This window comes from Chanodichthys erythropterus, chromosome 7, assembly GCF_024489055.1.
Source record: "Chanodichthys erythropterus isolate Z2021 chromosome 7, ASM2448905v1, whole genome shotgun sequence".
NCBI classification, from domain to species: Eukaryota; Metazoa; Chordata; class Actinopteri; order Cypriniformes; family Xenocyprididae; genus Chanodichthys; species Chanodichthys erythropterus.
The window spans coordinates 5,494,962-5,516,289 of NC_090227.1; the positions used below are offsets into that span (position 1 = coordinate 5,494,962).

At 35.8% G+C, this 21,328-nt stretch overlaps 1 protein-coding gene across 6 annotated transcripts in view; it reads right to left on the reverse strand.

Moving 5' to 3' along the window:
* large2 (LARGE xylosyl- and glucuronyltransferase 2) overlaps nt 1-21,328 on the reverse strand; it is a 157,218-nt gene that overhangs the window by 61,186 nt on the left and 74,704 nt on the right. For 2 of the 6 annotated variants that reach the window (XM_067389682.1, XM_067389681.1), the window contains one exon: nt 15,468-15,650. The exons of the other annotated variants lie outside the window; for them this stretch is intronic. The gene's annotated coding sequence lies outside the window, so the exon portion shown is untranslated. The remainder of the gene's footprint in view (nt 1-15,467; nt 15,651-21,328) is intronic. 6 annotated transcript variants of the gene reach the window in all.

A 21,328-nucleotide genomic window follows, 5' to 3' on the forward strand; every position in this document is an offset into this window, starting at 1 on the left:
CCTGTGGAGGGCAGTAATACACTTCGCAGTGTCTACACTGCTGGAATTCTAATAGAGAAGAAGAAGAAGAGAGCTAGTTCAAGATGAGCATTTCTGGTTTAAATGTTTTTTTTTTTATAAAATGAGTGATTGTTTCATTAGGTAAGACACTTATTTCTCGTCTGGGATCGTGTAGAACAATTTGAAGCTGCAGCGAAACTAATTTTGACCTACAACTGTTTTGGTGGGGGGGGTGAGTTAATTATCAGGAAAAGTTTATTTAAAAGTGAACTAATCCTTTAAGACAAACCATGCAAATCCAGAAGTCAACACCATTGCTGAGTATTTGAAGACTTCAGATGCAAAAGCCTCTAAGTGCTGTCTGAAATTTTCTTGTAAAATGAGCATTTTTATCAAGCTCGTATGTTTCAGTTCAGTAATTTCACTTTAATAGCAATAAATATGTCCTTTTCATTGCCATTAAAGTAAAATAACTGAACATAAACAGTTATTTTAAATAGTAAACAAGTAAACCAAAGACAGTCTCAAATCCGTGGTTTGAAATCGCTGGTGTCTGTGACATCACAAACTACCTTATAACCAATCATGTCAACGTACCGGTTGGCACGCAAGGGAGTCTCGAGAGAAGGTTCTCCCATTATATGTTTCTGTTGATATGAAAAATCGTGTAGATTTAGCAATATAGTGGGTGCATGATGTATATTACAATGTTATGATGAATTAACTGCCTTTCTCAACAGACGTTCTGAGTTCTTCAAAGCATTACTAAGGATACTGAGTGTTGAAGGCAGCTGCCTGACTCGTGAATGTGAACATGGTTTGTGTAACATTAACAACACATTATTAGCAGTTTGATAACATAGTCAAACAAAACGCTAATCATATTAATTACCGTTATGTGTCCGACGCAAAAAGCGATACCATTGTGCAGCGTTTACCTCGTTTAGTAAGTTGACCGAGTGGATCTCATCTAAGCTTGAAAGAGTGAGTGTAGGCGGGGCTAATTATCATATTTATAGATCCATGTATATTAAATGAGGCAAGGGTGTAGAGTATATATATATATATATATATATATATATATATATACACACATATATATATATATATATATATATATATACACACATTTTTTTCACAGGAAAAAAATGTTTATATATATAATTTTGGTTATCAAAGATGAGTTTTAAGGGATAAAATTACTACAGTAGGACTTTAAAAGTTTGCTAAAGTGTACTTCTTTTTTCACAAGGGTTATAGCACTGAACAATGTGGCATATTTAGACACCAGATGCTACAGTAAGAACAAATAAAACACTGGGCTGAACACAATGTCCATATAACAGTCCACTGGAAAGAGTGTGTGAAGTTGAGGTGAACTGGGGGGTTATTCTAAGTCTTCTGTGACTCTTAATTGCATTGCTGTCACTCCAGTTTGTGTCCAAACAGCATAATAAAGGGTCATTACGAGACCAGAGTGGAAAATAGTGGAAGAGTCATTAAAGCCTGTGGGAAACAATATCTCTCTGCAGTGTGGGGGGACAGGTAGTCTATTGCCCTGAGGAGATTACCGAAATGAGGTAGAGTGTCTCTGCCAAAAGCTACATTCACCCAGGCAGTGTTTGGACTGACAGCCATTTTCACTAGCAGGTGTGACTCAAGTTGTTATATTCATACAACAGTTTGCAGTAGCAGCTCGAATTCTGTATAGATAACAGTCAACTTGATTTTCTATAAAAAAAATTTTTAAAAAACACATCTAGCCATTAAGTATGGTTCAATTTACACAGTGCAGTGTGTTTGAGACATGATGACATTATATACTTTTGTAAATAAATTTGGTTAACACTTTAGTATGGGGAACAATTCTCACTTTTAAATGAATATGTGCTCCCTTGTACCAAAGTATTACCTAAATATGATATACATTTCCATAAATATTTATTTATATAAATGTGTATATAACATACATGGGTACATAAGATATAATAGTGATACATTTTGCATGATATTAAGTTGCAATTGCAAGTTATAAAGTCAGAATTGAGAGATATAAACTGTGTAAACTGTAATATAAATTGTGAGATCTTTTTTTCCCCTCAGAATTGGACTTTATAATTCGCAGTTGCAAGTTTATATCTCATAATTCTGAGAAAGTCAGAATTGCAACTTTATTCGGAGCAGTATTTTGACTTTATAACTCACAATTTTGACTTTTTAACAAGCAATTAAGACTTTATATCACACAATTGTGAGTATATATCTCGTAATTCTGACTATAACATGCAATTGAGACTTTATATCACACAATTCTGACTTTATAACTCTCATTTTTGACTTTATAACATGCAATTGTGATTTTATATCATGCAATTCTGAGGGAAAAAAAAAATCAGAATTGCGAGATAAATTGCGAGGTATCCTTTTTTTCTTTTTATTCCGTGGTGGAAACAAGCTTCTAGGGGTGTGACGAGACAGGTATCTCACGAGACGAGGCGAGACTCGAGATTGAGTTCACGAGACGAGACAAGATTTTTACACACTATTTTTTAGAAATCCTTAATGGCGAAATACATGACTAGAAAAAATATTCTTCAGGTGTATTTGCAATGTTTTGAATTATCATATGAATTATCATATGCAGTAAAAGACAACAATACTCTGTAAAAGGTTTTGCCACTAACTCAACTGACTGGCTTCTCTCCTGTATGATTTCAGTCTCTTCAGACCTTACTGTACATGATTTATGAGCTTCTACAACTTTTGACCTCCTAACTGAACTCCTTTCCACAAACGGATCATAGAAATAAAAACAGTATGAATAAAAATGGTAACACTTTACAATAAGATCTCATTTATTAACATTTATGTATTAACCAACATCAACTAACAATGAGCAATATATGTGCTACAGTATTTATTAATCTTTGTTTATGTTAGTTGATAAAAATAGTCATTCATTGTTAGTTCATGATAGTTCACAGTGCATTAACTAATGTTAACAAATGAAACCTTATTGTTTGTGCTTAATAAGATTAAGAGAAAACTGTTATTCATTTATATGGTAACACTTTACAATAAGTGCAACCATAATCGCACTCTCTCAATATTCAAAGTGCAAATAAGACCAACTTTTTACAGAGCTGAGAGATGGTTACAACTACACTGCCCAGCCTAAAATAGCTTTCATATTGGGAGATATTTGCATGCATCAGGGAGCCGCTTTCAAAATGCGGGTATTGAAATCACGTTTGAATGCGCGCTCACGTTTACTTTCACTTTCAGCGATCGCGCGTACTCTGTGAATATGGAGGAGCGGCGGCGACCGTTATCCAACTGAATTTAATGTGTTTTATTTAAATACAAAGCAGAACGACAGTGGAGACGTAATGTAAACGTAGTGGTGGCATATTCTTTCCTAATCATCCTAACACTCTGTCATGGCAACATCACAAGACTACTTTTCGCCTCGATGAGAAATCTCGTCACATTTTAGTATTGCGAGATCTCATGACACCCCTACAAGCTTCCATAGAAGACAATGTATGAATAAAGCCAAAGAAAAAAAAAAAAATAGAGCAGGGAATTTCAAGAATTGTTCTGGAGAACCTTTCTAGGTATGCATACCAGAATCTAATCTGCAATCAAACATTTCATTAGACATCAGCATTAAAAAACTGTCAATCATCCAATCAAAAGGCCTGATTCTGTTAATGACCTGCCATGACTGCTCCTATCCATCAAATCAATCTTCAGTCAATCAAAGAGTTGCCATGGCAAATGAAACTCCAGCAACTAGGGAGAGGGTCTTAATCTCATAATCAAACAACACATCTGTGTGTGCATGCGGGCATGCAGCTCAGCTCCGTATTATGCAGCAATGCCAACAAACGCTCTCGATCTAAAACACCTCACAGTGGAATACATCAGAGCGGTAGAGGTCAGGCAAACAGACTCTAATCAGATCAGCTGCCTTGCCACTAAGCTAACTAAATAGCCAGGACCTACAACAACTCCTTGGTTCCTCAGGGCTCTTCATCACTGGTGAACATGAGCTTGTTTTAAAACCTAGAGAGCTGCCTACTCTAGCATTTTAAGACATCCTAGGCATGTATCTGGTGCTAGAGCAGTTCTAGATAGGCTCCATGAGAATGATGACTTCACAAAGAAACTAATCCCAGAACGCATGTCACAATGAACCAAGATGGTGGACAAAAAAAGTCACTATAAATTATATTTCATTCAGTACTGAAAGGTTCATTTGTGAAAAATTGTATGTGCCTAATTCTATTGAATGTGGAGTTGTAGGCTACTTAAAATCATAAAGGTATATTTAAAAAAAAAAAAAAAAAAAAAAAAAAAAAGCTTAAAGTGCTAGTTCACCCAAAAATGAAAATTCTATCATTAATTACTCACCCCCGGTAAGACCTTCGCTCATTTTCAGAACACAAATTAAAGGGATAGTTCACCCAAAAATTAAAATTTGATGTTTATCTGCTTACCCCCAGTGCATCCAAGATGCAGGTGACTTTTTTTCTTCAGTCGAATGCAAATTATGATTTTTAACTGCAACCGCTGCCGTCTGTCAGTCAAATAATAGCAGTAGATGGGAACTTCAACTATAACAGTAAATAAAACTTGCTTAGACAAATCAAAATTAAACCCTGCGGCTCGTGACAACACATTGATGTCCTAAGACACGAAACGATCGGTTTGTGTGAGAAACCGAACATTATTTATATAATTTTTTACCTCTAATACACCACTATGTCCAACTCCGTTCAGCTTCCTGTTAGTGAGGTCAAAAAACACGTTCTGAAGACGGAAGTGATGTCTCGCCCATATACTTCAATGAGCGCGAGACATCACTTCCGTTGTCAGAGAGCGATCAGACCTCACTAGCCGGAAGCTGAACGAAGTTGGACATAGTGGTGTATTAGAGGTAAAAAATTATATAAATAATGTTCGGTTTCTCGCACAAACCGATCGTTTCGTGTCTTAGGACATCAATGTGCCGTCACGAGCCGCAGTGTTTAATTTGGATTTGTCTATGGAAGTTTTTTCGACTCTTATTGTTCAAGTTCCCAATCACTGCTATTATTTGACTGACAGACGGCAGCGGTTGCAGTTAAAAATCATAATTTGCATTCGACTGAAGAAAAAAAGTCATCTACATCTTGGATGCCCTGGGGGTAAGCAGATAAACATCAAATTTTCATTTTTGGGTGAACTATCCCTTTAAGGTAATTTTTCACAAAATCCAATGGCTCAGTGAGGCCTGCACTGCCACCAAGATAATTAACACTTTCAAGGCGCAGAAAGCTACTAAATATGTATTTAAAACAGTTCATTTGACTACAGTTGTTCAACCTTAATGTTATGAAGCGACAAGAATACTTTGTGTGCGCCAAAAACACAAAAAACAATTAACGACTTTATTCAATAATATCTAGTGATGGGTGATTTCAAAACACTGCTTCATGAAGCTTCCAAGCTTAACGAATCTTTTGATTCGAATCAGTGGTTCGGAGCGTGTATCAAACTGCTAAAGTCACAGTGGTGAACCATTGAAATTTTGAAACCCTTATGACTTAACGAAGCCTTGTTTACTGAAATTATGTGACTTTGGCAGTTTGATTGATTTGACCACTGATTCGAAACAAAAGATTCGTAAAGCTTCGAAGCTTCATGAAGAAGTGTTTTGAAATCACCCATCACTAGATATCGTTGAATAAAGTCGTTATTTTGGGGTTTTTTTTGGCACACAAAAATGTATTCTTGTCTCTTCATAACATTTAGGTTGAACCACTGTAGTCACATGAACTGTTTTAAATATGTCGTAAGTAGCTTTCTGGGTATCTGAAAGTGTTAATTGTTTTGCTGGCAATAGAGGCCTCACTAAGCCATCGGAATTCATCGAAAATATCTTAAATTTGTGATCCGAAGATAAACAAGGTCTTACGGGTATGTTTCTTAACATACTTTAAGAAGTTAAGAAACTTAGTCAGTGTACTCTCTTTAAGTACACATAAGTGGTCATTTATTTCATTAATATTATATTATCTGAAAGTACAATGACCTAAAAATATACGGTGCCACTTCATATTAGTTGTAGGTGTCTTTAACTGCTATGTACTAACTTTTAAATTAATCATTTGGTGCAATGCACTTATTATGTGCATTCATGTTTTTACATTGTATTTCTCTTAAAAAATAAATAACCTACCTCCATGTAATTGACAGCTTTAATTAAGTTCTGTAATTACAACTATAATTACACTGTTGACCCATCCCTTACACCTTAACCCACCCTTAAAACTACCCATAACACCAAACCTGTACGCAGCACAAATGTTTTGCAACACAACACAAACGCAATAAGTACACTGTACTTATTTTTTGAAGTACATAGTAGTTAAAGACAGCTAATATAAAGTGTGACCAAATATATTTTTAAGATTTGAAGTACACTACAAGAGCACATTCAATACATTAAAGCACACTTCTTTTTTCACAAGGGTCAATATGCCTACCAATACGTTCTATTCAATATCATTGCCTTCTATCTAGCTGTTTTTAAAGCAAGAACAAATCCTGTCCGAACAGACTCTTAAAAGGCAGCTGCCTGTGTTGGTAGACAGCAAGGAAGCTCACTAGGATTTTTGAAACAGAGCTACATAATATTCCGAATATAAACATGTGTAATAATGTGTGTGAGGAAATTACGATATCATGGCTTGAACAAACCTCACGTTTCTCTGAATTAGCCCCAGCTATTTGCAGCTGTGATGAGAAGAAATTGCCTGTAAAGAAAAAGAAAGGACAAAAAAAATACACGGAGAGAGAAAAAAAAAAAAGATGTACGCTCCGGTGAATAATGCTAAACAACAAACGACAGCCCCAGCCTTCAAGTAGAACAATACCATCATTAGATAACGGGCTGTTCTCTTTTCAGGACCGACCCTCGGGTTAATGAACGTATCTGCATCGCTTTATGCACCATTACATGGCTTTATCTTCCTACGCCGCTAATGCAATTCACGACAAAACTCAATGAAGAGAAGTTCGGAAATAGCAGTCTACACCAGCCCTGAAATGCCTGTCATGACTATATCCCACAGGGCATGAAAAATACTGAAGATCTCACTAGTGTAAGAGGTACAACTGAGCTTGGTGGTAAGCAGCAGTTTTCCGCCATTATTCAAGACCTTCGGGCACTTATTGTGGAAAATTGTCACCAGCACTGAAAGTGTCTGAACATGTTTGAAGCTGAATGAACATGAGCTGCCCCCAATATTTCCCTTTTAAAATAACATCACAGGCAGGTGAAGGTGACATTGCCCAGTGTGAAACACAATTTTCAAGAATAGTATAGAGAATATAATTAAAAATGATTTTTAATGCTGATTTCTCCTGAAAACTGGCCTACAACACCTCGCTGTGCTTTGATCATGAAAAAAAGAGATATATCTGAGCTGTAAAATATGATTGCATGAGGAACATTAAAAGAAGTTATAAACAGCTGATATACACACATTTGCGATCGTCACATCAATTGCATTTTATATAACTGTGCTCAGTTGCTTGGCAACCATAGACAGCCTACACTTGACCTAATGATCCTTATCATTAACTTTTTCTTTTCCATTGACATAATTTTCTGTCATTATGACACAACGCTGACATGTTTTTATGGCAAGCCATGTTTTCACTTGGGGTGTCTAAAAGAAGAAACAGAAACATGCGATAGAAGCATTGCTTACGCAATGAGATGATCAAACATTAAACAGCAAAAAAATCAAAACTGCCTACAAATGAAATTTTGAACCCACAAAGAGGTATAGGACTGTGAAGCTTTGGGGGTGTTGAAGGACTCTATCTATATTTTGATTATCATTCTGAATCCAGTCTGGATGAAGTCTTTGACAAAAACTTTTAGCTTTTTGTTCAAAATGTTGCTCTTTTTTATTAAACTTATCCACTTTTAAGAGTTGATAAAAAAGAATGAATGAACCTGGAATAAAGTTTTGTTGTTTTTTTAAGCAGAGGCTCAGTTCTTTCTTTTGATATATTGTATGTTCAGACTCATACAACAAACTATTCTGTGGGTCATGAAAATTTTGTGAAAATGATCAAAAATGCTGTCAACTTGGGGGAAAAAATGATGGGGAAAGAGTTCTCTAATCTGATCTCTAATGATTTATTTGGCAAGTGTGATTATTCTTAATAATAAATATAATTATTTATTGAATGTTGGAGTATTTTATAATTGGAAAACTGGGGGGAGGGGATTTCACTACAGAATATCTAAACAGGGATTTAGGGAAATAAAATGCTTAGTTAAAATGTTATCTTAATTGCATTTTAACAGAGGCCTACACTTATGTTCTGATGGAGTAAAAAGAGTTGCAGTGACAATAGCTACGTTTACATTCACCCAAAATAATCAGCTTGATCCGAATGAAATTTCGATTGGATTTATAGGGTTGGTGTAGGAAAAAAAAAAGCCATGTAAAGGCTTTTCTGTCATGACAACTCTCAGAGTGTTTGGCATGGTAATCGATATGACAATGTTGATATATTTGGTCTTGGTGGAATAGATCTGCTACGCTGCTGCTGCTGTTGTTGGTTATTGCTGCTGCTGCAGAGTAAGTTTGGGAATTGCTACTGCCAATACATACACAACATGCTGCTGTGAGCAAGTAAGACATGATGCTGCTGTACAATATTGCGTGAATTACTCATAGCAGATCTATATAGGTGGAGCTGGGGAAGGTGGAGGTTTCTGAAAGCACACTGCACTGCTGCAGCAAATGCTGACCAAGTATTTGAAGGTTGAACACACAAGCTCATTGGCTATAGATACAGCAGGAACCAATCAGCTGTGCCCTGCAAGCAGATTGAGTTAAGGACCTATCAGCCTGCAACATCTGTGACATCAGTTTCATGACAGGACTTTGACAGAACTTTCTAAAGTGAAAAGCATGATAACTCCTTAGTAATGACTGAAGTCATTGTAAGCTTTGGAGGTTTTTGTAAAGTATGGGATAGTAATGAATCAAGTGTTACCAAACCCATCAGATGCAATTACTATTAAAAAAGACAAACCTTAAAGGCTTACAATGACTTTGGTCATCATTACTAGAGAATTATCATGTTTTTCACTTTAGAATACTGATCCAAATAATTAGTAATTCCTTCTGAAGGATTTGTCATTACTAGTGGGTTACCATGACCTTCACTTTAGAATTAATTATACATTATGCATTATTCACATAAATTATGAACCTGTATATAGTAGTTCTTAGTAGTCCTCTGGGAGGTATGAAAAAATAGCAGTTATTGATTAGTGAACTACCACATTTAACTGAGAACTATTACTTACTATTTCATCAATCAGAGTTTCTTGTTAGTTAATAGTAGTTACTAGAGTGTTAACATTGCGTTATTCATTTGTTCCTGTGTAGTTATTCATTAATGACGGAACAGCATTCTAAAGTGTTACCCTGGTGTCTTGTTCTCAGGAGAATCATCTGAGAAGCAGGAGAAAGATCTCATTTGCCATCTAGTTTAACTAATGCTTTAGGAGATATTAAAGAGATCAGTCCCACTTTATATTAAGTGGCCTTAACTACTATATACTTGCATCAAAAAATAAGTACAATGTACTTATTGGGTTCATATTGAATTGCAAAACACTTTTGCTGCTTTTGAGGTGGGAAACGGGTAAGGTTAGGGACAGGTTTGGTACTATGGCTAGGTTTAAGGGTTGGGGTAAGGTGTAAGGGATGGGTCAACAGTGTAATTAAAAATGTAATAACAGAAATTAATTACTGATTTAATTACATGCAGGTGTTTTTCAAATATAAGTACAATGCAAAAACATGTATGTTCACAATAAGTGCATTGTATCAAATGATTCATTTAAATGTAAGTGCATAGTAGTTAAGGCCACTTAGGCCAGATCTTGTTGATTCCTGCTGACAAAGCCAACATAACTGGTAGCCATGTTTTGGAAAACCAACTAATGACCATCTCTGAGCAGATAATAACCAGACTTAAGAAGTTCCAAAACGCATCTATCGGCTTAAACAAAACTGTCTTTCCTTCAGGCATGAAGGAAAGTGAATTTTGTGCATAGAGGTAAAATGATGAACCAAAATAATGACATCAAAAGTTAATAAAATAAAATCTAACTGGCACCTCTCAGCTTTCACACTCTGTCTATCATGCCTGTCCCTCGACATTACTGTGAGTTACAGTGATGAATGTTTGTTTTTCTGACTATCTAAAGCCAAATGCAAGTGACTAGAGTCTGCTCAATTCATTGTCAACATTTTAGTGCCAATCCTGCAGGAATCATAATTGGCTCCTCTTACCCGCATTCTCTGCCTTTTCCCTCTCCTCACCACTTTCAAATTCTCCTATACCTCCCAAGCGCAATTCCATCAGGTCCCAATGGAAAAATCAGATCAGCGCCGAATAGCCATTAGCTCCTCTATTTAAAGAGATCTATGCAGTTGTGAAGGCTGCTTAGAGTTAATTACGCTGCCTGTCTGTGTTTAGCCTGTGGCCATACTGCACTCCGATGGGAAGATTATTGAGTTTTATCACTCTTCTAATGGAGAAACCCCCCCCTCGCCTCATGTCCATTCAGACCATAGGCAGGGCCGTAAACCCCCTCGAAAGCCTTAAAACCGACTTCTGCCCCGAAACGATAAGGAACTGTAACAAAAGACATTGATTTGGCCCATAAGGATTAAAAAGCAAAAGCCACCATCGTCCATCCAGAGTCGATGCAGTTTTATGACACAGTGCTAAAACTCAAATGGCTGCATAGTGCTGGGAGGTTGAGTAAAGTTCACTGTGCCGTTAAGGCATAAAATGGTCAGTGACAGCTGGGGTGTGTCTGTGGATGTAAAGGGCACTATGTGCTGTATTATTTTGAATTGTATTAGTCATACAACCGATAACTCAGGTAACTGTCACTCAGGTTGCCTTATTGACTGTTTCTCAGCTTTAAATAAAAAGAAAATCTGTAGGACAAGGGACTTTTGAATGAATCCGATTTAGACGATGAAAATCCCACATGGCTTAAACTCACGAAAGTAGCAGGAGCATCTAAATCCCTGGAGGTAGATAAAAACCCTCCAGATTTCAACAACCAGACGGACGGCTTCAAAGGAAAACACACAAACAGAACAGAACCAAAATACAAATTTCCCTTCTGTCCAAAACATACCTCCAACACAGTTTCCACAGGGCTAGGTATCACTGTAAAAAAAAATCCGTAGTTTTTACAAAATAATTTTGGCAGCTGTGGTTGCCAGAATAATTTTGTAAAAAATACAGAAAAACCGTAAACACATTTACAGAACAAACTGTAAATTTTACAGTATAAAACTGTAATTTAAAGGTCCTGTTCTTCGTGATCCCATGTTTCAAACTTTAGTTAGTGTGTAATGTTGTTGTTAGAGTATAAATAAAATCTGTAAAATTTTAAAGCTCAAAGTTCAATGCCAAGCGAGATATTTTATTTAACAGAAGTCGCCTACATCGAACGGCCAGTTTGGACTACATCCCTCTACTTCCTTCTTTAATGATGTCACTAAAACAGTTTTTTGACTAACCTCCACCCACAGGAATACACAAAAAAGGGGGCGTGGTCTTGTTGCGCTCCCACGGAGAAGAGCAAGAGTTGCGTTTGTAGAGTGTGTTTGTCACCATGTCGTCGGAACGCTGTTATTTTCATCCCGCAGTCCAATCGCCTTTGTTTGGCCTTCCCAGGGACGCTGTACTTAGAGATCAATGGTTACAATTTATGTTTAACTCGGTTCCCGAAAATTATAATTGTGGTATCCTTACTGCAATAGTTAATGTTGGACTGCAGTGCACATTATGGCCACAAGAGGGGACTATGTTTATGTATATGGCTGTTTTCCGTATGAGGTACTCTTCTGAGTGAGTGCTAACGTTGTACATTTTCTGTCGCTGCTTGTGGAGATTAAAGAGTTCAGTCTCTCGGGAATTATTGTCTTTTGTGTTCATTCGGCACAACACCACAATAATCCACATGTAAAACTATGTGCAGCACACGTTATGGTAAGAGGCGTGACCTTTCCGGGCAAGGAGCGCTAAGCTGCTGTCGAATCACAACACAGGAACCGCTGGCACAATCAGAACTCGTTACGTATTTCTGAAGGAGGGACTTCATAGAACAAGGAAGTCATCCGCCCGTTTTTATGACAGTGGAAACAGCGGTATACAGATAAGTAAATTATGTGAATAATACTGTTTTTTTTACACGCGAAACATGAACACATGTTATATTGCACACTATAAACACAATCAAAGCTTCAAAAATATACGAAAAATGGGACCTTTAAGAAAATTTGAATGTAAACCAATAAATTCAACAATGCACACTACTACTAAAATCTGTTTTGTACCTTTAACATATTCTGACAACTATCATAATAATGCAGGTGGCAGAAGAGAAAGCCACATGAAGAATCAGAGTTTACCACAAGTAGCTTTTCTAGCTGAAGTATATACTAATATATAGAAGGTGCAAAGAGTCATTCATGCAAACACGAAACACCATCATGGTAACCCACAATACTTAAATAATGCAATAAATATTCATTAAACAACAGAAGATGTAACATAAAACCCTAATGAACATAACTGATAACAAAAACTATTAAGAAACATGATTATTTAAACAAAATACTTTCAAATGTGGAGTGTCACACAGGGAATTGTGGGAGCATCAGTTTTCAGATTTTGACTGTAAATTACTCATTGATTTCTTTTTTACTCATAAAAAAACATAACATTGACAGCATTTTACTGTGAAAATTGCATGAATGTCTTGTTAGAGCTTTTACAGTTTTTCCCTTACTGTTAACTTACAATTTTTTTCCATAGCATTTTTACAATATTTTATCGCTAAAATCACATTCATTTTAGTTTACTTAAGCATAAGTTATTTGTATGTACTTTAGTATAACTAAATATACTTTAGTTATAAATACGCTATAAATTGGTATACTTAAAGTCTGATAAATTGGAACAACTTATTTTATACTAAATGCATTTTAGTTGTCCAAAAGCAGTGCAGAAGTTCAATAAAGTTGTATTAAATATACTTTGTTTGTGCTAAAGTGCAACTATTCCAAGTATACTTAAGTACAATTTAAATATACTCTTGTATTTAAGTTTTGAAATGCAGAATTCCCTCAGCACAATCTTTAAATGTATTTTGGTGACATTAGAATTGCAATTCAATTACGTTGTAAGAGTGTTGAACATACATTAATATTATACTGATAACAAACTTTTAGTGATTTTAAAACACATTGCAATGGCATTCGAAGTTAACTTGTAGTGTGCTAAACGGCATCATTTTAGTGTGCTTCAAATAGGCTGCAATTATCTTTATAAATAAAGTCAGAGCTTAAGAATATGCCTTTTACAGACAGCCACAGTATACAAGTAACTTACTTATCCAGTGAACATCAGTGAGACAATGGGAACAGATTTATATGTATATTGAATGCAGGAACCAGTACGGACTGGAATCAAACCCGGATCACGCGGACCGTTGTCACACAAGAGCACTAGGCCAACCTGTTGCGCCACAATACGTTTATAGACTACGCTGAACCGCTGAGCTTATAGAGCGTAGATCATGCTTAGCAACATGCTAACACTAAATCAAAGCACTTCACTTGAGTAGCACCATTTGCATGATCGTATGTTCGTTTAGAGCATTCCAGATTTGGTCACTTATGAGCTTTTTATTTAATTTAAGATCCAGTCTTGAAAGACAGCTGCCTATGTTGGCACTAGACAGTATGGCAGACCTGGAAAGCCTATACTAAATATCCCACAATGCAATGGACTCAACCATTTCCACTGTAAGATGTATCAACCGTGATCATCTTCTTTACTCATTACTTGACCAGACTTGCAGAAGATCAAAATAAATCAATAAAAATGCACATAACCATATTTATCTCAGGGGAAATTAGACACCATTCACTGAATTAAACATGCAATGTAAAGAGGTCATGTGACGTCAAGCATAAAACTGTTGTAAACTGATGTAAAATGCATACCTTTTGAAACCAGGGTGTCAGATTTATGACGTTTAAGACATGCACAAATAAAATGAACACCGTGTGTCCATACAGAACAAACACATACAGTCTCTGCATGTATCTCAGATTATTGTACTTAATTAAACAAGCTGAAGCACACATTCAAAAGGATATGAATTAGAGGTGGATCAATATTTGCTGATACAAGAATAATGTGTTTGAATAAAGGCAATAAAAAGTCTACTGTGCCAATAAAATCTATATATTGAATGTTAAATTATGTTCTTAGTCTTAGTCAAGAATGTGGGACTTTTACAAGCCCAAATACACATGGACTTGTATTTTGAAATGTCAGTACTTTAGATAAAATATGCACTCTTACAACCATCAACAACATATTACAATATGAACACCATCAAGTAAACATTGCCATAATTCATCAACAGTAGATTATGAGCCAATGCTTGGCATAAACGTGTGGTATTTAATGATTGCAACTGAAACCCCAAGCCTGTAGAATGTGCAACAGTGTAGCAGTTTGACTGTGAAAATGCAGTGCTCACATTTATTTATATATGATAATTCTTGATTTTCCATCCCCCAAATTTTTAAGGACTGGCAGGGACCCTGGTTTCACAGACATTTAAAAAACAGCAGGCAGCAGTACATAGCATAAACGCTAGTATATACTACTATGCTGCCTTCACTGGTAGAACAAATACGATGTGGTGTGATGTTCTACTCGGAGCTGTTCACGCTTCAAATCAAGCATTACTATGGCAAAACTATCAACACCAAAATGAATCTGCAGTGGTCAGATGGTACAGCAGTCACATGGTACAAGTCAGAGATCTCAGAAAAAGTTTACAAATTGTAGTTAGTATAAGGACGTGAATGCTTTTTTACAAGTTGGAATTTCGTAATTACGCATTCCATTTCTAAATATAGCCACACTCTTTTGCACTGCACTGTAGACAAACATGGAGGGTATGTTTTATAAAGTAGATCCAATATCCTGTGAATGGAGTTCACAAATACAGCAATGTCCTGTGCCGTGGCTTTTACTAACAACAGCATATCTCTGAACGCACATCACGCCTCTCAGGGGAAAAGACAACAGGATGAATTATCAGGTAATGTTCCATTAACAGGCAAGCGCTGCTAATGCATCCATAAACACAATTACAATGAAAAACAAGCACAGCGTGAGCAGGGCAACTGATATTTTTATATTTATTTGCTGATATTATACTTAGATTATAACTGACAGAGCGAACATGTGATGCTGGTCCACAGCAAGTCTCAGATCCTCACATGTTTGTGTCACCCTGGATCTCTCCCTTATGCAGCAAAGCAACTGACCTTACTGAATATTTAACAATATCTTCCCTTTTTCCACCTCGTTTTCGTTCCTCCACCCGCTCAGCTTGTCAAACGAGTCCTTAGTCAGCAGTAAATCCCACACTTCCAAGGATTTGGCCCAGCGTGATCCGTCACGCAGTCTCCAGGCAGGAGAAGTAGCGGAGGAAGAGAGTCTGAGTTCATCTGGCAAGCAAAAGACCATGGGGGATTGTGGGTAACAGACTAGCCGTTCCAAACAACCCATCAGACAGAGACATGACCACATAATGATTATACAACTACTAAAAGTATATATACATGCAGTAAACTCATGTTAAGCAGTATGTACTATATAGAAATCTCAAGTGCTTGATTGTTATTTTGTCGAACTATTATTGCCCAGTGATCTATTAAAAAGTTGGATATATACTAGGGGTGTAACAGTACATGTATTCATCCCGAACTGTCACGGTACGGACATCACAGCTTACAGTCCATACAGTCAGATGAGGAATACAGGCGATCCACACTCCAAACCAGAAGGGGGCGCACAGTAATGCAACACTGTTTGCTAACAGTCATAACAGGAAAAAGTGTAGAAGAAGAAGAATAGACGATCTATTCAACGTGTAATCTCTTAATCAACCGCGGAACGTTATCAATAAAACAGCTTGAGAATAATACACTGTAAAAAATTACCGTGATTTTAACAGTAAAAGACTGTAAAAATGCTGCAGTGAAAAACTGTTAATTGGTTTACAGAAAGTTTCCGTACTATATACGGTGAATAACTGTAATAGATCTAACGGTACATTTAATGTAATTTTACGGTAAAATATCGTTAAATTCACAGTTTTGAAAGTGAAAAATAACAATTCATTGTAAAATTTACAGTGAAAAACCGTACACTGACATTCCCACAATTCCCTGCGTGACACTTCACATTTGATATATTTTTGTTGAAATAACAATTTCTCATTTTTATTCTAATCAGTTATGTACATTAGGGTTTTATGTTACATCTAATGTTGTTAAATTAATGTTTATTGCATTTTTAAAATTTCATGCATGTTACCATGATGGTGTTTAGTGTGTGTGTGAATGACACTGTGTGCACCTTCTATATATTAGTATTGTCCTCCTCAGCCTCAGCTTGTGATGAACTTTGATTCATCATGTGACTCTTATCACCACTGTGTTTGGTGACTGTCAGTGTATTATAAAGGTACAAAACAGATATTAGTACTTCATTAGGTTGGTAAATTAACATTATATCAGTTAATGAAATATGTTATTTTACCGTAAATTTTACTGGGATTTTTTTTTACAGTGTACTGAAATCCAATGTTAAATATACATATTTAAAATGTAAAATTCACATGTAACTCCGTAATTATGTTTACGGTTTGATGTCATTTTTACAGTATTGTTCTGGTAACCACAGCTGCTGGTATTTTTCCGTAGAAACAACGGAATTTTTTAGCATTACATTTACCTCAGGCAAGTCATTTAGTGTCCACAGCATGTTAGTTCACTGGAGAAATGAACTCTAGAGGGGAGCATTTCACTAAAAATATGCTCTGTATTAGCTTATATATTTATTATATTTGAAGGATCTGAAGATTTTCTGAAGAACTGTGTGTTGCTTTAAGAGTTTTATTCACTGTTTTTATTAATATTTTTTTTTAAATTTATCATTTAACTATTTTATTCATTTATATAATTTATTCATACTATTATTATTCATTTACATCATTTATCATTTAACCATTTTATTCATCTATGTCATTTATTTATTTATTGTTATTATTAATTTAACACAATTTATTCACATTTTTATTACTCATTTATGTTTTTTATATATTTTATATTACTCTTTATGTCTTTTCCATTGTTTAAATCTCACAACTGTATGGTCTAAAGGGATGTTCATCTTGAGAATGTCTCCATTTCAAGGTTTTTAACGTCACGGTATGATGATGTGAAGCCGTAATTTTCCATTGTTTTTCCCTTGGTATAACAACACTTGTTGGAATTGTACTGGCCAGACAGAGTCTGAGCATTGAAACATACGCAACTAAGACTATTCAATAAACTCTGCTCTTTTATTATTATCTCTTCATCTCCTGCTTCTGCTCTTCTCTTCTCTGGCTTTACAGTCAACTTTCAGGCTGATAGAAGGCTGTTAATAGAATTCTTGAGGCACCAGACAATACTAACATATTTATTTTACCTGTTATTAATGTCTTAATTATTTAATATATTATTTGTTATGAAACAAGTTATGACAGTAGCGGTTCGTGAATAACTACACGTTTACTTTATTTGCATATTTCCACAATGACGATAAAAAGAAAAGCAATACAAATATCAAATCACACTGTGGACCGGACTTTAACAATAGGCACACCGCTTGCTTTTTCCCAAGACTCTTGGAACTCTCTCTGTGCAGAGAGATTTGGGCATTGAGGTTTTTAGATAATCCTCAGCAGTGTCCTTTGAGAGCTCATTGCAGGGGCCGAGCCCCGCTCCTCATCCCCCAGGACAGCCATATTCTCTAGTCTCATTCATCTGCCTTCACATGTGGAAAAAAACCAATGAATGTGGCTTAATATAGCTGCAATTTGGTGCATTGTGGGGGATGAGACATTTTGATTGCGGACCTGTGATTGTACCCAAATGGAAAAAGAGCCCGGGGGGCTTCATCACACACTTGTCTCGCTAAACATTTAATGAAGTAGATGTGCTTCAGAAACAAGCTAATATGAAGTAGACTGCAGATTGTTGTGCTAAAGCACTCTCTTATGAAATATAAGTGTGCTTAATTGTATTAAATGTGCACTTGTAGTTATGTAGTTATGTAATTTATTAAAAAAAAAAAAAAAATGCAGATAATATAATATTACTGAAATAAAAGACCACTTTATTATACTGAAAGAGAGTGCACTTTCATTACATTTTTTAAAAACTTAACACTTATTATGTTTTATTAATCTCATGCTTTAAAGAAGTACGCTTATTTTGATGTGGTGACTAACATACCAAAGCACATGTAAAGTACTTTTAAATTATAATTTTAAGTTATTCTGTATTACATTAACATACTTTATTAATATAACATGCACTTTAATCATATTTCAAGGACAATTGTAGAAATTATTAAATTCCATATAATGATGAACTGAAGTCCTGCTTAAAGCTGCAGTCCGCAACTTTTTTTGTATTAAAATTATATAATGAGAATATACAACATGAATCCATTTTCCAAACTGTCTTTTTGTCTTATCCGGAATCATTATGGTACACTTTGTGTTTATATTCGAACTATTTCAGACCAGACTGGTAAGACTCGCCGCAGAGTATCACAGTAACTGCGTGACTCGCCATAGACGTACACGGAGAAAAGTAGCTCCGGCTACAATGTTCTTCCGCAAGACGCGTGCAGTTCTGTTTATTAACCGCTAGAGGGCCAAAAATCGCGGATAGCAGCTTTAAGTGGGTCAAAAAAAGCATTCTTGAAGGGATATTTCACCCAAAAATGAAAATCCTGTAATTTTTTACTACCCACAAGTTGTTCCAAACCTGTATACATTTCTTTGTTCTGCTGAACACAAAAGAAGATATTTGGAAGAATTTTTGTAACAAAACAGATCTCGCCTCCCATTGACTTCCCCCCATAGGCTAATTCAATCAAATAAATGTACCCTTTTTCACTGTACACTTTTTCTTTGTGTCTGATTTAAAGTGGACAGAATGTTAGATGTAATTAGTTGTAGCTGCATGGCGAAAATATCCGTCATTTTAACCTTCCTTTCAAATTTAGTGCTGCAAACAGTAACAGCTTTTGTCATTGCTGACAAACATTGGGTGCGTTTACACGACACTGATGTACTAAGAATGGGAAAGATTTTCCTTTGTTTTTTTTTTACATACAGACAATTCTCCATTCACACGGTTCCACAAAAACTACTGAAAACGCTGTGTTATGCTGCCTGTAGTTGGCGATGTCACTTTGTAAGGAAACACTACGCGCCTATATACTGAACATGTAATATGCACGCGCATGACGTCACCGCTTTCACAAATCCACGTTTTTGTAGTTTACATAGACGATAACTGTACCGTTTTCAAACACTTGCACTTTTCAGGCATCCAAAATGCCATCATCGTGCAAATGAACAGCCAAAATGCATAAAATGTTTTCCGTTTTTAGTTGAAAATGATGTCATATAAATAGCCCCTTGAATGCACTCCCCTCATGCAAACACCCTCCACTTCACGTCAGGTGGTTCTTTGCCTCCACGCCGTGCTTTAATAGTTTAATGCACAGCTAGCTGTGGATAACCCTTGCATAAGTACTCTTTTTAAAAGTATGCTAAAGTGTACTTCTTTTTCACATGTGTTAAGTAACAAAATTACATACAAAACTCGAGCTAGCTATAATGCAAATGCCATAAACCATTCGCACCTATGGCAGCTGATCAGGCACATTCCCCAGCACCTCCTACTTGAAATCAAACAATACAAGATTGTGATCGGCCTCACTTACACACACACAAAGGGCCTTTATATGTGTAAACGAGCCATAGGGGGGTTACGAATGTGAATGCAGAACCTGAGCAGCAGTCTGTCACGCATTTAGCTGAAGAGTCATCACAACTGGTCGCAACCACACATGTATATGCTGGTGGTTCCTCAAAAATGACTCTAGGGCCTTGAAGACCACCAGATTTTAATTAAAAAACAAACAATGACCTTTGCCATTCTCACAGTACCTTCTCTGACCCTAAATTATGGTGGAATGAATGATGCGATGATAAGCAGTGCTGAGCAATGTACCAACAAATGTCTTAGATCAATGTTAGATGAAAGCAAGTCAGACATGTTTCTGTTGAGGTCTGATGTTGCATTCTTGTACGGCGAGAAAACAAAGGTAGTTTGTGATTAAATATTTAATATTTAGGCACTATCCTGAACATGATTTCCTATCTTTTTCCCAGATTGATCATAGACCATTGCATGTGCTAAGACTGACTCAGAAAAACTCAAATATGTAATGAATTATGGCACTGTCAATGCAAGAACGCATCTTTAAACAGTATGAACACCCTAGAGAAAAAGACGCGTACTTAGTTCACTCTAAAAAATGCTGGGTTAAATATGGACAAACCCAGGGATTGGGTTGTTTTCACCCAGTCATTTTTTTCAGTCAATTTTGGATTTATTTTTTTAGCCAGCAATATAGTAATATAGTAAAAGGCATGTTTTTGCTCACCCCCAAATAGGGGAAAATTTGTGGGGTATTTTAAGCTGAAACTTGACCAAACCAGAGACTTATATTGCATCTTCTGAAAGAGGGCATAATAGGTGCCCTTTAACCCAACCTGCTGAGTTTGTCCATATTTAACCCAACTTGGGTTGTTTTTAACCCAGCATTTTTTAGAATGTTGTATGTGCACTTGTAGTGTACTTCTTAAAAGAATATTTTTAATAATGACTGTACTTACAGATAATATCAATGAAAAGGCCTTAACCAGACACACTTTCATGACTGTTTCTTAACACTGAAAAAGTACACACTTAAAAGTACACCTTTAAAAAGCACACTTTGTAATAATGTCAAAGTAAAGTTTTAAAGTACTTTTTAAATCATTATGTTTTAATACTCTTGTCATTCTGTAAAGACGTACACTTGTTTTGATGTGTCGTCTAACATTTTAAAGCACATCTAAAGCACTTGGTTATAATTTTAACTTCAGTGTTACTTGATATTACATTTGAATTTGTATATTTTAAATGCTCTAAATTGCAATTTCAGATGTGTAATTACAAATATAGTTGTTTTAAAAAAATATTTTAAAGTATATTTTAGTTTTCTGTAA